Source organism: Protopterus annectens, chromosome 15.part0, assembly GCF_019279795.1.
Source record: "Protopterus annectens isolate FY-2018-M chromosome 15.part0, PAN1.0, whole genome shotgun sequence".
NCBI lineage: Eukaryota > Metazoa > Chordata > Ceratodontiformes > Protopteridae > Protopterus > Protopterus annectens.
Window position 1 is genome coordinate 517,926,903 of NC_056749.1, and position 18,369 is coordinate 517,945,271.

The following is an 18,369-nucleotide window of genomic DNA, read 5'->3' on the forward strand; positions in this document are numbered from 1 at the left end:
TGCAAGTACATATTATATACTATGTGATTGCTTGTACCTAAGAGAGCCATATGCCGAACAGGAGTGGTCCCAGTAATGGGTGCAGCTGAATACCACTGGTTACTGACATAGTATAGTACCTGAAGGATCCAAATGTTGCTGTGTGTCCTACATATGTGTGTCAGTTGTCAACACATCATCTAACGATTGGTTATGGTCAGGCTGTTGAAGTCATGTATACTACCAGAATGCAAAACAATGACAGATAGTAACAGTATCACCCACAGCACAGTGTCAAACCAGGTAATACACACATGTGTAGTCAGGTTCCAAAATGTGTTTAGTACAATGCATACTGGCCACCAATAGAAACTATTGAGTTTTACTATGTAATACAGAGCATGTCACCCTGCCCATGTGTCCACTATGCACATACATGCAGACAGTGCACCTCCTCCATTACCACAACTGTACACCTGCATATATGTGCTACACATATCCCACACATACTGTCTACTCACTAACACATGCTGCCAATACTGCACACATCAGCCAAGTGGCACGTGGGTGGACAATATACAATTGGAACTAACACTGGTATAAATCACACTACAATGACAATCATAGCTTTAATGCATCATGCCTGCTCAGATACGCCTTCAAGCATATCATTACACTCTACTGCTGACTACATGCTAACATTGCTATACTGCTATAATGACACCCTGTGCATTAGCACCATGGTAGCCTGTTCCTGTATCAATGTTACAGATGACAGGAGGTGGCACAGGTTTCATCATATGCACAGGGTGTGTTGCTGGTCTGCCAGAGGCTTACAGTGAGCCATCCAATCAACATGCATGTGTGTGTGTGTGTGTGTGTGTGTGTGTGTGTGTGTGTGTGTGTGTGTGTGTGTGTCTGTGTATGTGTGTGTGTGTGTGTGTGTGTGTGTGTGTGTGTGTGTGTGTGTGTGTGTGTGTGTGTGAGGGGCAAGAATAATGGTATGGGCCAATGTTGATGTAATGAGTGTGGGTATGTGTTAGCCCTAGTTGTCTGGATTATGTGTGTGTGTGTGTGTCTGCATGCACACAGTTCCACCATGTGGCTGCCACATACGAGTACTTGTGGGACAGCCACAGACTGTACCTGTGAGGCTTTACAGATCACCATCTCTGGCCATGGATATGGTGCCTGTGCCTGGCAGGGGTGCTACTGACACTATCAGGTACCACGCCAGACTGGGTACTATCCCCACAGGTAGATGGATGCACACTGGACACAGGTCCCTGCTGGGACTGTCCAGAGCCACGTGCACGTGGTCTTCTAGGACATTCTATGGACAGCCCACCCCCAACATTGCTGGGGCTGGTACTGGCACTACGGGAGCGGCTGTTGCTTGAGGGACGTCTGTGGTGACTGCCAGCTGCTGATGTTGCTGGCATACGTCCACGTCGATGACTCAACCGTCCTGCACTGTCCTGACACATGGACATGACATTGCAGAGGATATCTAGTGTCTCTCCCCAATGTCTATCGGTGACCTCAGTGTAATTGTGGATGGCACCAGCTAGGTCATGGATACTGTCTATTACTGCAGTGTTATGTACCCTCTGTGCCCTCAGTCCCTGTCTGGTGTACCATTCCATATGTGCCTGTGCCTCCATGACAGCTTGGAACATGTGTGAGGTACTTAGATCTGTGGCACATCTGCCATTGGCATGATGGGCAACAGTGCTCCGACGAGAACCCCTGGACATCTGCCTATGTGGCACCTTTCCAGACATCTGGGTATGGCTGCTGTGTCGGGATGCATGTGCCATGGATACCACACAGTCCTGGCCAATGCTGGCTGTATGCTGTCCCTATGCTAAGGGCATTGGTGACTGATCTAATTGCAGTATGACTGTGTGCATGGATGGGGTGGACACTTGTGTCGTGTTGATTGGTGGCCCAATGATAGACCCTGGCAAACATGCCTGTGCCTCAACACACCTATCATCATTGTCACTATCATGCTCAATGACATCAGTTTCCCTGCTGCATTGAACCAGCCCAGTATCACCACCTGTGAGAGGGAGACAGGAAACACACTTTACGACCTGTACATGATGTCAGCACACATGCACACATGAAAATATGCACACATGAACACATGAATACATGTACACATGCACACATGAACACATGCACACATGAACACATGCACACATGAACACTCCTCACTAGTACAGACCGACACACACACGCACACACACACGCACACCACCAGCAATCCCGAACATACTCAATAGCATGTGATGTTGGGTTACAGTATCACAAGCCAAACATTTATAGCAAATGTGACAGCATGCAGGACGTGTGTTGCTCAGCAGCATGCAGTGTGAGTGTAGACAGCCATTGCTAATTTATTTATTTTACATTTGTTGACCGGGCTAGTCCAACTGGATACATGTCCATTTTCAGCAGGGGCCCAGGGAGATAAGCTCCGTGCAAAAAAAAAAATAGCAAAAAAAAACATTTTTACAAACAATGTTGTTACAGGTTAATACAGAAATTATCATAGAGGTCTAAGTACCTCCCATTTTAAAATTCGGGTACAATACTAAAAATAGGTCTAATATTATACTATTGTCTGGGAGAAATAGGTCTGGAATAAGAGGAAAATAAAACCTTTATATTTACAAAGAACATTAGAAGTTAGGCTGGAAAAATCAAAGAGGACAGAAATACATCACAGTGCCAAAGGCAGGTACAGTGGAAAAATTACAGAGAGGGCATAAATACTTTGCAGTGCAGTAGGTAGGTACAGTTCAGATTACAGGCAGAATACAGAAAGTCAAAATAAAAGAGGCATAAATGTGTCTTTTATATAAATAGAGTTTTCACACTATGAGTAAGCTTAGGGGATGAAAAGAAGGGTAAAGAATAGCAGAAAGGTAAAGTGGCAAGAAGGAAGGTAGAGGTAGTTATAGGGAAGTAGTGGGTAGGCAGTACCTGTTATGAGTAGAAAAAGTAGAAAACTGATCAGTCAGGTTTAGTACAGGGGCATAGCCAGTGTGTTCTTAGGAAAAGTTTCAGTTTGTTTTTGAAAAGAGACGTGGAGGAAACTGAGGAAAGTTCACTGGGGAGAAGGTTCCAGGATTTTCCAACAGTGCTGCTGAAAAGAGAGTCCCCAGCCTTGTTATTAGATTTAGAGGTGTTTACAAGAAGTTTGTGTGATGAGCGCAAGGATTTCAGATTCTTATAGGGATAGATGAGGTTAGTTTATATAGGAGTACTAGAAGGTTGGTAAAGAGTCTTATGGGCAATGGTTAGTTGGTGGAATTTAAGCAGATTCTGAATTTCTAGCCATCCAAGCTGCTTAAGATTATAGCAGTGGTGGGTTCTGAATGGGTTGCCAATAGCAAACCTGGCAATGTTATTGTAGGAGATTTCCAGTTTGGCGAGGTTATTTTTAGATAAATTAGTAAATATGGGTGAGGCATAGAGGAGTGTAGAGATTAGATGGGTATAAGCAATAGTTTTTCTGACTGTTGGTGAAAGGAATGGTTTGATTCTGTAGAGAGAGCCTAGCTTTTTATTGACGGTTTTTATAGTATTGTTGATTTGGGTGTCAAAGTTAAGATTGTTGTCTATGGTAATACCAAGTAGTTTAGTAGTTGGGTCAGGTGATATGGGAGTACCATTTGTGGATATAACTGGGAAATCTATTGGGACGGTCTTACGAGTAGGACTGAAAAGGAGGAGTTTCATTTTTTGGGGGTTCAACAGAAGGCAATGTTGTGTAAACCATTGTTCTACTGTATTAAATACTTCTTGGGTAAGGGAGTGAAGTTTAGAAGTGGATGTGCTGTACATATAAGTGTAGAATCATCGGCGTACTGAACACATGTAGCTTGGGGGATTGCTAGACGAAGGTCATTGACAAATATGGAGAAAAGAAGAGGACCTAATATGGACCCTTGAGGGATGCCAGTGTTAATGGGCAGGTGGGTAGATAGAGTGTTGTTCCAAAGTACTGCCTGTTGTCTGTTATCTAAATAGGACTGGAACCATTTAATAGTGAGTGTATCTAGTGAGAGGGATTTGAGGATATTTATAAGTATTTGGTGATTAACCATATCAAATGCCTTGGACAGATCGATAAACAGTGCTGAGGAGAGCATATTGGCATTTCGGTTTTTGTTAATACAGTCAGTAAAGGAAAGGAGGGCAGTAGTAGTGCTGTGGGATGGTCTGAAACCATGTTGACAGCTGGAAAGTAAGTTATTTTTGATTAGGTGGTCTAGCAGTTGCTTATGGATGCATTTTTCCATTAGTTTTGCCAAAGGTGAAAGTAGGGCTATGGAACGGTAGTTGGAGAAATCAGTAGATTTTCCACCTTTATGAAGGGGGATAATATGGGAGACTTTCCAGATGCTAGGGATGTGTCCTTCACTAATGGTTCTGTTAATCAGAATGGAAACGGGATAGGTGATGGATTTGGCTAATTTATGTAGATATTCAGCTGGTAATTGATCTGCTGAAGGAGAGCAAGGTTTAAGTTTTTGGATAAGGGAAAGAATATATGTTGTAGGGATGGATTGGAAGAGAAAATGAGGGGGTGGAGTTGTGTTAGAGAAAGGTAAAGTGAAATTATTAGGTGATAGGTGACTGGCAAGTGTTTGAATGGCCTCAGTGAAAAAAGTATTAAAGGCATTGGCAGTGTGCTTTGGGTTCTCCTGGTCTGTGCCTTGTGGGTTAGGTGTAATGGATTGACCTGGGTGTAGTAGTTGGTTAATACTTGCCCAGAATTTTTGTGGGTTATTATGTTTAGTTTACTGGAACTGTAAGTAGTAGTTTCTTTTATCAGACAGTATAGCTTTCTTAGTTTCATTTCTCAGTTGTCTAAAGTTTTGATGGTCAGCAGAGTTTTTAGTCATACGCCATTTGGCCCAGTACTTATTTCTGAGGTGGATTTTTTGTTTGGTTTCTTTTGACAGCCATGGGGAAGATTTAGTTTTGATTCTAATAAAGCGGTTTGGTGTATGGTTATCTAGGATGGTGAGGAATTTGGAATTAAAGTATTTGACAGCTTCCTCCAATGGGAGGTGTCTTAAGGGAGACCAATTGCATGCTCTTAGTTCACTTTGGAAGAGATCAGGGTTAAAGTTTTTCTTGGATCTAATGGACTTCACAGTGGCTTGAATGGAGGCATTGGTTTTATGCCTGATAATGCAGATAAGTGAGTGGTCACTAATATCATCAGGGAGGGTTCCAGATTCATATATGTGGGGATGGTTATTTATAAGAATCCAATCCAAGGTACTTTCTTTCTTATTGGGCTTGTTTATCCTGGTAGGGTAGGTAATGATTTGAGAGAAATCAAATAGGTTAATGAGGGTGGTAGGTTGGCTGCTGCAACAGCTGTTCCAATCTGTGTTAAAATCACCTAGGATAATGGTTTCTTGGGGCAGGTTTAGTGATAGCCAGCAGAGGATATCTTCTATGGTGGTATTGTTATTGCCAGGAGGTAGATAGATACAGATAATATAGATGGATTTGAAAGTGTTGAGTTGATGTTTGGAAATAAGAATTTCAGCAGTAAAATCTACAGGTGGTTTAAGGTCATATGTGGTGATCTGTAGACCTGATTTAAATAGGATAGCAATTCCCCCACCCTTCTTTGCTATACAGTCAGATCTATATATATTATATCCGGGTGGGGTAATTTCATTGTCTTTAGTTACAGGCTTTAACCAGGTTTCTGTTAAGCAGAGAATGTCAAAAGAGTAGACTCTAAGAGAGCATGGAGTTGTGAGACTTTAGTATACATGGTCTTGATGCATGTGTGTTTTGTTCATTGAATGGCCTCACCCTGGAATGCAATGTGTACATGGACACAACATTGCTGTGCAGGTATTAAAAGCCCTGCAATATCCTGTGCACCATCAGTCACAGGAATACATACCATGGCTTGATGTGTATCAGTGTGTCACATAGATATACATTAATGATTAGAGCATCTGTGTATTTAGCAGATGATTGTGGACACAGGTGTAGCACATGCATGCTATGTATACACACAGGATGAGTGGTGCATGTATACCTGATGGAATACTGTTGTGGTTATGGTGAGTGTAGGACATATTGTGTACATGCCACTGCCAGCCATGACATGACATGCTACCACACAACTGCAACATGAAACATCACACATACACAATGTGTGTCATGTGACCTATACACCCCATAGCATTACAAGACATATGTGTGTGACTTTCTACAAATGGGGATTGCTATGCATATTGCGTATAAGTGCATATGTCTGCGCACACACAACATTGAGGTGCATAGCAATTCATGATATGTGTATTACTGTGGCCACTGTAACTGGATGGGATGTAGTACCATGAGCCATCATCATGCAGCATCATGTGGTCACTCAAGGCTACTAATGTGTGCCAGACCGGCACATAGCATGCTGTACCTGAACTGCAGTGCCATGGCTACATTCACCATTTCACGGCCAGTTGTTACATGGGTTTGTGGGGTGCCCAATAAGGGGCATTGCCTAACATGAATGTGTTATGTATTGAAGAGTGTTGCACAGCCACATGTGAGGCATCTACCCCTCAGGTATATTAAGTGTGCTGTGTGGATGAGGTTTGGGATACTGTAGTGTGACCTTACAGTGGGTGTCTGAATACGCCATGTGTAGCATGTTAACATGTACTGCATATGACAAAGGTGTGTAAGTTGTGTGCATGTGTATCGACTCTGCCTATCCGATGTCCACTGCAGTGTTGCCACAAATGTGTGCAATGCTCTGTGCATTGTATGTGTTTTAGGCAGCTACCCACGTTACTAGGATGTACATAGTCTCACAGCAAACATGCACAACATGCATTATGCGTAGCAGTGTTATGTGTACATAGCCTACACCTCATCTATGACATGCACATTTAATTAGCAATATTAAAGTTATAACACACTCACCAGCATGGCTCTGCTGCCTTGCCATCACACCAGAGGGACCTACAAGGATATCAGACACTTTGTCAGTGGCAACAACTGTGGCATTGCTACTGTGTGTTTGCAATCTTACAGTAGTACAATGGTGGACAGTCACAGACCTACAGATTATATTCCTAATTATTAGTATTGCACAACACTAGGCACCACATCATCTAACTACACAGTGCACATCTCACATAAGCATGCTCTACCAATAGAGGTAACAGTATTCTACAGCTATGCCATGTTACCTGCACTCTCCATGTCAACTTGCTGGGTGGCTCTGGCCTCCATGATGATACATGTTAATTGCTGTGGTTGTTGTTGGCCAGGAGCCACCTGGCTCAGGAGCAGCTCCTCCACTCTGGTGAGGGGGGGGGTGGATGGCTACCCCCCACCTGTGGCAAGCTGTTGTCTGCGGATATCAGATTCACACTGCCGGACATGTCTAATTACATCACTGCAGTGATAGCGTGCTTGCTCATATGTCCGGTTATGCATGCCTATGTCATTTACCCTACGGATAAGATCTTGCCACAGTGCAGCCCACTCATGCTTGTCCTGGCTGGTTCTGGAGAACAGCAGTGCATAGTGCTGCACCAGGCTCTCTGTGATGGCTTCCTCCTCGGATGTGCTACATGCCAGGTTACGATGGTGGGACATTACCCTGGAAGACAAATAAACAATATGTGTGAGCAAGTCATGTGGCACACGTGACATTCTAAAGTACAGATATAAATTCACTGCCATATATAGAAACCTATTGGCTGTCAGAAGATACACACTTTCAATACCACATATCAGTTCTCAACACACAGATGCCTCACAGTGCCTGGCACACTATATATATCAAAACATGTTTTTCTCAGCAACAGACTTATAACAGTATGTAAGACTATACAACAGTACATGGCACACTGTATGTGACACAATGCACCACCTAGCCACAGGAGGTATATATCATGCTAATGCATCATGAAATATGTAATACATTGCAATGAATGTAAAGTCCATTGACAGTATTACCAGTATACCACAGTAGTCGTTGATGGCAGACCCCTGCCTAATATATGTGCACATTTATTAATATAGGTGGCATACCGCTGTACTAGACTATACATGCTGCTAGATACGCAGTTATATCCTGTAACACACATATGACCGAGGCCATAGTACAGGCATACCCACACACACAGCAGACATACATAAAAGACACAAAGGTATGATGACCCAGGTGACCTTTACCTGTGTACCTTACAGTACTGTGTGTCAGTAGTTACCAGACCTTATGCCTGAGGTATGTAATCTGTGAGGTCTACAGGGAACACACATGACAGTGGTTCCAATAAATGTGCACGTACACCATACTGTGCTGTTTAGGCATACAGCTTCAGGTAGTACTACAGTTCATAGAGGAGTTGGATTCACCAGCAGTAATGCCCAATAAGCATACATGTACTGCTTTAGCCTACAGTGGGACACCCCAGTCAACAACAAGAGACTACATCAGACCATATGACATACTGCTTTTTCTGCCTAACAATTGCATAGACATCTTTTGCTGGGATCACAGCTAGGACACATAATACCATGACTGAAACAGTTTCCCACTAAGCTATCACACATATACCAAACTCTAACACATTCACTGACACATTCACCATCACACTCAGTCACCTCACATATCGATTATTGCGACAAGTACATGTGGGTGTGTATCACATCATAGGTAGGTAAGAGGCTATTGGCCCTAGGGCCTATAGAACTCTAGCCATATGCTACCCTGGCCTCTGACACACAGGTATTTAAATTTCACGTGACCCAGTCAAGCAGAGACACTGATGTGATTGCATGGGTGTATTCACTATCTCCCATACAGTATCCAGGAATATTTATGACAACTGGTAATTAGGAGTTTTGTTTGCTATGGATAGTTGGTTAGTTCCAGAGTATGGGATGTCCCTGAGATAGGAATCTATCCCTCCAGCATGTGCTGTTTATTGTGGTCAAAGGGTTTGGGTCCCGAGAGCATGTGGCTCGTACAGATTGTGATCTGTTTACATGGAGCATGTCCAACAGATCTGAGTTTGACATAGCTTAGTATGTCAGTCAGAGGTCACCTCTGGGTAGGCGGTATGCAACACAGTGTAGTTGTGGGTCTGTGGGATGGTCTGCATAGGGCATCTGTTTGTTGCCGGTATCACTCTTTGCGAGGTATGACTGTTTCCTTTCCACTTGCTGTAGATGGCTTGTGAGGTACCTACCACATGGGTCATTGTACTCTATACTGGGTCTTATGTGTGTGAAGTAGAGGGGAACACTAACCTATTTTTCCCTGGATGACACCTTTTGTGATGACGTGTGCCATGTAGTCGGATTACATGACTAGTGTGGCACTGTGACTACTGAATGGGAGACTAATGTCCACCTGTGTCCCATGGTCTTTTATCACACCTTCGGTGTTGAGTAGACTACCACCCATGTGGTAGTTCATGGGTACTGAGTCTTTGCAAAGAGGGATGCCAATGCAGTGTCAACATTGAGCTTGAGTCAATGGCTTTGTCACCAATCATCTGTTGCAGTAATTATGACCCTGTCTCCCTCTCTCTCTCTCTCTATATATATATATATATATATATATATATATTTGTATATGTATATATATATATATATATATATATATATATATATATATATATATGTATATGTATATAAATATATCTATATACACACATACATATGAACATCCATTTCTGTACATATAGATATACATATAGGCACATATACAGTCCACCTGTCATGGTGGGTATATGAAGTATGGGAAGGTTGTGACATATACAGTTATGTCATAACATTGCACAGTGTTGTGCAGAATGTGTTTAAGGTATTCTCAGCCCATGTAGCTTTAGCAGGCCTCACTGGCTGCAACACTGCAAACCTGATGAATCATACCCACAGTGTTTAACCACCACATGTCATATACCAGCACTGTATGCTGTCTGGTCTGTCACACACTACAACCTACATAGAAATATGCGAATAACAACCTTCAACAACATAGACATATATCCACCGTTCACAAACAGTTGCAGTATGTCCCTTGCTCAATGCACATGTACCGATGCTAATATATCTGACACGGACAGATCTCTCCATATGTGTGTGCCGTACACACACACAAGGACCACACTGTTGTAAGTACATGTACCTCACGGCTGACCTGTTGGGCCTTGCTGCAACATGAACAGGTGTCACATGTGAGCACACAGTAATATCAGAGGGTGTATACATAGCTGCTGATGCTGAATTAGCATACTAGCTTGGTACAGCTGTTGCCAATGCTAAGCTACACATTAATATCATTCCAAGATGGCCGCCGACTAGTCTAGTCCTTACTCTCTGAGCTCCTCACAGCTATTTAACTTTTGGTTTTTTTACAACTTTACATCAACCTTTTTCCTCAAATTTTTATACTAAAAGATTTTATAAATCTTTTTCTACGCATTTGGATTATTTTTTCTTCTGGACTTATTATCCTGGGATTTATTTTACCTCAGAACATTCTTGGTCTCTCTGCTGCTGGGACTCCTACTGCTCCAGTCTATTCCTGGTTCCTGGTATCCTGTTAACTGCATTCCATTTCTGGGCATGGCTACAAAATCTGACTCCATGGAGACTCAGCCTACAAAGGCCAAATATACTTCAATGCTCTCTCCTGAAAAGATTCAGGTTCAAAAGACTGAAATCATCTAGACAACCTACAGAAACTTTTAATGTAAGTAATAAAGATTTAAATGGCTCAAATTTCCTTTTAGAAGAACTAAAAATAGCATTAAAACCAATCCAAAGTGCTATACAAAACTTTTCAGAACAGTTTGCAGACTTTAGTAAATCTTTAAAGCAAATAAACGATAGTATTGTTACTATTGAAAATAAAATCTTAGCTTTGGAGGTTAAAACAGACTTATTGGAAAGTGACTTTAAATCTAGAGATAAAACTGTTTCAGATTTACAAGCTAAAATATTGGATCTGGAAGCCAGGAGTCGAAGAAATAACATCATTATTCGTGGTTTACCTGAATCTTATGACAATGAAAACTTGTTATCTGTGACTAAAAATATCTTTGAAACACTGTTAAATTGTGAAGCTTCTTCAAAATCTATAATTGTAGAGAGAGTACACAGAGCACTGCGTACAAAGCAAGATTCTTCCACACCAAGGTTAATTTATACTAAGTTACTAAACTTTCAAGACACTTTCCAGATCCTAGAAACTGCTAAAACAAAGAAACAATTCATATGGAAGTCTCACAAACTATCATTTTCCCAAGATCTTCCTGCACAGATCAAATTAAATAGACAAAAACTAGCCCCCTATTGTGCGGACTTGATAAAAAGAGGGATTAGATTTCGAATGGCATATCCTAATACCTTGTCTTTCACAGCTAATGACAAAAGATTTGTATGTTCAGATCCTAAAGATGCAAAAGACATTTTTCTTAAAACATTTAAAAAGCTTCCTGACACTGTATCTTAATATTCTACTGTTAAAGAACTACAATAAGGTTTGATCTTTTCTTTTCTTTAATCTGACAGTATTTGTGTTACATGATTTGTAATTCTGGTGTGACATAATTATATTACCTTAAGAACTTGTCATGTAATTTACACATGATGGATTTGGTGTGACAGTGTGCAGTGACAGGATATATGCTTGTTAGATTTGTGTAGATTAATAGAAGCATTTAAACTGCTGTATTTACTTCTTTCTCTTTCTCTCACATATGCTTGCTGTGTAAATAGATAATATGTTAATTTTACTACAAGCTTTTGAGTTACAGCCTTCTGTGTAAGCTAAATGATTTTTGGAGGGAAAAACATTCCATCTCAACATTCTAGCAAGAAAATCTTCCCCTCAGAGTTCCAGCTGATGCTCTGCATGAACATGCGCACACTACAGTCTCTCTGAGATGGATGGTGATGTCATCATTTGTGAGGAAAGAAGGACAGTTTCAAATACACAAGTCTGTTTGTTTTCAACAAGTATTCAATAGCACTAACTTTTTAATAGATCTGGCTATTATTTAAAGTGTTTTCTCTTCATAAATGAAGGTTGCTTTTTAAATTTAAACAGATTCATGTCACATAATATATTCAGTGACTTTTAGTGTGTCTGCATGACTTCAAAGCAAGCTGCTACTTTCATAAAGCAGAGTGAAAATGTTTCTGGAAACAAATGAACAGGTTAGTTTTATATATTAAAATTCTAAAGGATGTGTAAAGAAATGAACATATTTTCCTATTCAGAATATTTTTCATACAATATTTTATATTATACTGAAGTGTTTAATTTGACAAATGTTACAAAGTATACCTGTTCATATGAAAGTTTCATGTTCTTTCTATTCTCTGCTCTCTTTCTTCTCAGAGGCTGGATGTGATATTTATGATTAGTAGTTTATGTTTAAGAAAGCCTTTACTTATTTGAAAGGTTTGAAATAACTATCTTTAATATGATTAGCTGAATCTACATGTATATATTTAAGCCCTTAGATTTACTGCATTTAGCTTGCTTGTTTCTGTTTTAATTAGATGTTCAAAATGTTTACTTTAAAAGCCTTGTCTTTTCATGCTGTTTTGCTATGTTACATCTATAGCTTAGAAGAATAGTATGGCTACATAACCTAACAGAGTCATTAGTAAAATATTCAAAAGTAGATTTAAAATTATATGTATGCACATTGTTGTACATTCAGTCCAATATATATGATGCTGTTTAAGTTACTATTTAATAATATAATTATACTTTATTCATGTATATTAACTAGTGTTAAAACCTTACAGCTTATAATATTTCATTTTGAATAGTTCCTGTACTATTATTATCTAGTTAATAGATGCATCTCCAGACTGAATTGTTTTTCATTTTGAGATATGGTTGCTTGGTAGTTGTTTTTGCTTTATTTGAACTATAACTAAATACTCATTCTACAGGTATTAGTGCTTTTATCATACTAATGGTCATGTTGATTAATGAAATTATCACTAAAGTACTAAAGAAGGTTCAGTAGATAGTGCATGACTATTATCTTTAGTTCAGTAATGCTATGCTTATTTACTTATATTATAATGTTACCAGTTGGTTTTGTTATACTTATATATGTTATCTTACATATCTTTCAGTTTTAATTGTATTACTTCTTATGATAGAGTGTTCTAGTTAAGCAGAGTGTGATTTATTTATTATTTACTTGTTTCTCTTTCTCTTGAAATACTTGAGGAAATACATTTAATCACTATAAATTTCAATTTAAGGATAGGAGCTTTAGATTAGTATTAGAAGTAGGGATTAAGCAGGTTGGACGTCTTGAAATTAGTTAATTTTGTATATATTTTTAGTAGTATTACTCGGACTTTATGTTATGTTAGGCTTCCTTTGAGTAATTTGTATTCTAACTTGAGGTTATTATTATCTATAATTACAATGTTTTTTTCATGTTCTTCTCCTCTTCCTTTATCCCAGGAGGATTGGTGGGTATGCACTCGGATTAGGCTAACGGTTATTATAACACATTTCATGGTTCTTAAAAAAAACTTTTTTCTTTTTTTTTTCAACAAATGTTATTTGATGACTTGCTTGAATACTTAAAGGCTGTTTTTTCTTTTATTTTTTTCTTCTTCTTTTTAATGTTGTGTTGGATTTGCACCTTGAGTTCACTTTTATAGCATCAATAATGATTATACTTGTAGAATATGCCTGTTGACATAATTTTAGATTCTTGGAATGTTAGAAGCATTCAAGATAAAGCGAAAAAGTCACTATTATTTCATATGATCTTTAAATCACAGGCTAACATTTGTTTTATTCAAGAGACCCATATTTCACGTATTGATTGGAATAAAGAGTTAAAAGAAAATGGATCAAAAAGATTATAGCTTCAGGTGACTCATCTAACTCCAGAGGTGTAGCTATAATCATTAAACAAAAATTCATTGGGAATATTATTGATGAGAAATTTGATGATGAGGGGAGGTGGTGCTTATTTACCACTTCTATTGCTGGTTTGGACAAACCCTTATTAATTTTAAATCTATATGGCCCATGTAATTCACAACATTTGTTCATTTTAAAAATTTACAATATTCTTGCATCCTATAAGGATCATCATATTATAGTGGGTGGTGACTGGAATGCAGTTATAAACCCTGTAATTGATCGTTGCCGCTCCACTGTCACCTATAATCTTCAATCTACTCTGGCTATAAATGATTTGATGACAGAATATAATTTAATAGATCCCCTCCGCACTGTTAAAAATATAAACAAGAATGATATATATACTTATTATTCTAAGTGCTATCATTCGTGGTCCAGATTAGACTTCTTTCTAATTTCAGATTATATTTCAAAATATATTGTGGACTTTACTACAGAACCCAGATTCTTTTCGGATCACTCAATAATTTCACTAAAATTGAACATAAAACCCAATATCAAAAATAAAACTATGTTTAATAAGTGGACCTTAAATAATAACTTATTGTCAAATGAAGATATTTGCAAACAAGCTTCAGAAATCCTAAATGAAATGGTGAATAGTCTTGAATCATCAGACATTCCTTATGACATACAATGGGCTGCATGTAAAGCAAGATTAAGAGGTTTATTTATTAGTAAAGCTGCTTTTTCAAAAACAATACTTTAAGAAAGAGGAATTCTTAAAATCAAGAATTTCTTCGTTGGAAAATCATCTTAGTCTGAACTATGATGCTACTTTAGAAAAACAAATTTTTGATTGTCAGAAAGATTTAATTCTGCTTCACCAAAATAACCTCTCCTTAGCTGAACAAAAGCTACTTGCTTCATATTCAGAGTGGGCCCAGGTTCCATCTAAATTGTTAGCGAGAATTATTGAAGTTAACTTCAGAAATCCAAATATTACATCTTTATCTTATAATAACAGATTATATAATACTGATGAAGAGATTATTCAACTTTTCACCTCTCTTTACACTGAGTTATATTCAGGTTCTTCTAATTCTGTTAAAGATAATCACTCAAAACTCTTTTTAGACTCTTTGCAGTTCCCTAAACTTAATGATAATCAGCAAAAACTACTTTCTACCCCTATATCGGTACAAGAAATCTCGGATTCAATAGATAATCTTAAATTGGGTAAATCTCCGGGACCTGATGGTTTTACTCCAGAATTTTTCAAAACTTTCAAATTGGTAGTTCTTCCCTTTCTATTTAAAGTTTACAATCATATAAGAGTTAATGATATCTCGGATATTCATTGGAACACATCCAAAACCATTCTAATTCTAAAAAATAATAAAGATAAATCTGACCCAGTAAATTATAGACCCATTTCTTTAATTAACGTGGATATTAAGATTCTGTCATCTATTCTGGCTAACAGATTGAAACGGATTTTACCCTCAATTATCTCGTCAGATCAATCAGGTTTTATGTCTCAGAGACATGCTTGGGATAATACTCTATCTTTAGAGACTATACTTCATCTCATTAAGAAAAATCCAAACCCTATATATGTTTTGATTATAGATGCATCAAATGCCTTTGACAGAGTATGTTGGAACTTTCTATTTCAAACTATGTTATGTTTTAATATTCCCTTATTCTTTATAAATTTTTAAAAGTTTTATACAAGAATATGTTTACTAGACTATACATTAATGGTCAATTTTCTGCTCCGATAAAGATCACTAAAGGAACAAGACAGGGTTGTCCATTGTCCCCTTTTCTTTTCAACATTTATTTAGAACCTTTGCTATTGTTTATTACTCAAAATACTTTTCATAACATCCCTAGAATTCTTAATACTAATATTCATTTCTCTGCTTTTGCGGATGATTTAGTAATCTACTTTCAAACTCCATTATCTGATTACAGAAAATAATGAATTCTATTGATTATTTTTCTTTGGTTTCCAACTATCTTTTAAATTCTACAAAACTCATATTTTTCCCTTAAATCATTTAGCACACAAATCTTTTTTGTTTCCAGACGATCATTTTCAGTTTACTTATAATATAAAATATTTAGGAATCAATTTAGAACACAATAATAAATCTTCCTTTCAAAATAATATTAATAAATTATGGAACTCTATATTGTCTGATATGGACAGATGGAAGCATCTAAACCTTTCATTTCTTTCAAGGGTGGCCATTATTAAAATGAATATTCTGCCTAAATTTCTTTACCAATTCTCATCATCTGATCAGATAATTTCAAAAATTTTTTGAGTCTGTAAATAAAGCTTTGGCAAAATTCATATGGTTCCCTAAATCTGTTAGAATTTCCTATTCTAGATTGGCATTTTCGAAGGACAAGGGAGGTTTGGGTTTACCTAATCTTTATCTCTATTATTTGATTGTCTCATCCAATAAACTTCTTACTATCTCTAAATTCAATAATACTTCTTATCCAAATCACTCTTTATGGATAAAATTATGGTATAATTATGTCATTTCTAATAATTTAAATCCTGAAGCTATTCCCTTTATCTCCCTGGATAGTTTATTTATTAAAAATATATCTACAGTATTTAAACAAGAGATTAGAGATTTCCAAACCTTACTCAAAATGTGTAAACTAGAAAAGATCTCGCACCATGTTCAGCCAATTCATCTAAACCCAAATATATTATTGGACAATAAACTTTTGAACTTAACAAACTATCCTTTAATTAAAAATCTAAAAGTAGGAGATGTTTTGAAATATCTTGACTTGCCTTTATCTGACTGGCGTAAGTTATTGAAAGTAAACTGGAATTACTCACCAATTCTTACACAACTAAGAGCAATAATTAAAAACAAATTTGTATCTCTGGTCCCCATAGACTCACAATTGAAAAACCTTAACACGATTATCAAAATACTTTCATCATCTGATAAAATGCTCTCAAACTCATATAAATTAATTAATTCTTTAATGATGGACCACAACTGTCTTTTATCTAATGTTTGGTTGAATTATAATTCCCAATTGTCAGAATCTCAGAAAGTCCTGGCTATTAGACACACTAAGGAATTTATCCCTTTTAAAAAATTAGCATACACACAATTAATGATTAATAATGATGCCTACTTTACCCCAATCAAATTAAACAAATTTAACTCAAATAAGTCCCCTTCGTGTTCATGCTGTTCTCATCCCCAAGCAGACCTCCTTCATATTCTACGGTATTGTCATTTTTCTCACAGATTGTGGACATCTTTGAAAGTCAGACCGCAGAAAATGGGATATCAAAAATCCACGTTGATGTGGGAATTTGCTATTCTACATATTCCATCGATTCATCTTTCAAAAGTTGATATTCATGTTATCATTTTTATTTGCTCATTACTAAAACTTTATATAATACAAAATTGGATTGATCGTTCTAAATTAAAATGGGTTACTTTCCAGAAAATGGCTTTTAAATTTATTGATGCTCAAAGATACTTAGGTGGAAGTCCAAAAAAAAAAAGCTATTAGAAAGGTTGTGTTAGAAAAGGTTCTAAACATATTAAATAGTTAATGTTAAATATTTTTTTTTTTTCTTCTTCTCTCAGGTTGCCTAACTTGTATATAGTGTACACATGGTGTATGTTTTATTTCTAAATAACTTATCAAAATCTCATGAAGGTTGTTATCACTAGATGAATTGTTATATGTTCATTTATGCCTTCTTGTTATGTATAATCTTTTAATTGTCTTGCTATTCATATAATTAATAAAAAATGTTTTGAGAAAAAAAAAAGCTACACATTAATATGACTATCATGCATTTGTTACTCTGTCACATCCATGTATGCATAACCGTATGGGTTACTACCCCAAACAGACTTTGTACACACTACTGTACAGAACACAGATAATATGGATCAGATGTTTGACATTTAATGCTGGACTACATATGTCACCGTCACATCCCACTGCACACAGCAACACACTCATTTCCCCATGCCAGTGGTTATGCAAGCCATCTGTGCATCAATACGTACTGCTGCCACATATGGATGATTCCAACTATATAGAGTACTCTTCATAAACATCTACTACATTCTAGTAAATGCATAGTTGTTACATACCTTTCCTTTGTATGTGTTCGTATATCCTGGTAAACTTTTTTTCCCAATATAGCTGTTGGTTTCAATACCTCCTTTACTGTTCAGGAATTTTCTTTTATAGAATTTTATTTCAGTATATATTGATTTTCAACAATTTTATTTTCAATATATTTAACTTTTCTAAATATTTTCTTTCAATATATTTTTTTCAATATATTTTTTTTCTATATATTCTTCTTTCAAATCTTTTTTCAATATATTTAATTTCAATGTTTTTTTAATATAGTTTCTATTCAATAATTTTTTTCAATA